Raw genomic sequence first — 643 nt, 5'->3', positions numbered from 1 at the left:
AAGAATGTTTTTATATGTATTCGCAAGTTTTCCATTTCTAGCATTCTTTATTCCTTTGCGTGGATTAAAATTTCCATCTGTTATTATTTTCTTTCTGCTTGAAGAGCTTCTTTGAATGTTTCTGCAGTTGTGATAGTGATGAAAATATATTGTTTTACTGTTTATTGTTTTCTTCTGTACAGAATGATTATATTTATAGTGTAGGAGAATGTATGTTTAAAAATGCATCGAGTACTTGCTTTGGCAGCACATATTACAAAATTGGAACAACGCAGAGAAGATTGGCACAGGCCCTGTGCAAGGATGACACATGTCTTCAAGAAGAGTTCCACATCTTTGTACTCAAAGCCCTGAAATGTGCACTTAAAATGGTTTAAATACTAAATCTTATGCTATGTATATTTTACCACAATAAAAAATGCACACAAACGGATCTAAAAACATACATATAAAACTGTTAATATTAGTTTACTCCTAGAAGAAAGAGTTGGAGGTAAAGGGAAACTTTTAGGATTCTTTAATTTTTAAAGCTTTAATTTGGAAATACATACATGCGCACGCGCGCGCGCACACACACATACACACACACACCACATGAGGGCAAATACTCATGAACATTTCCTAAAATTAGGGACATTCTCTA

The 643-nt window shown here is 33.4% G+C and overlaps 1 non-coding gene across 1 annotated transcript; it reads left to right on the top strand.

Moving 5' to 3' along the window:
- The first annotated feature begins 231 nt into the window (after window positions 1-231).
- LOC124078326 (U6 spliceosomal RNA) lies at window positions 232-338 on the top strand. The gene has a single exon (XR_006846879.1). It is a non-coding gene; the product is annotated as a U6 spliceosomal RNA (small nuclear RNA).
- Window positions 339-643: the final 305 nt, after the last annotated feature.

This window comes from Marmota monax, unplaced genomic scaffold, assembly GCF_021218885.2.
Source record: "Marmota monax isolate L192 unplaced genomic scaffold, Marmota_monax_Labrador192_F-V1.1 WCK01_AAM20220418_F8-fsc00098, whole genome shotgun sequence".
Lineage (NCBI taxonomy): Eukaryota > Metazoa > Chordata > Mammalia > Rodentia > Sciuridae > Marmota > Marmota monax.
The sequence above is the reverse complement of the archived record's forward strand: the minus strand, read 5'-3'. Positions and strand labels throughout refer to the sequence as shown.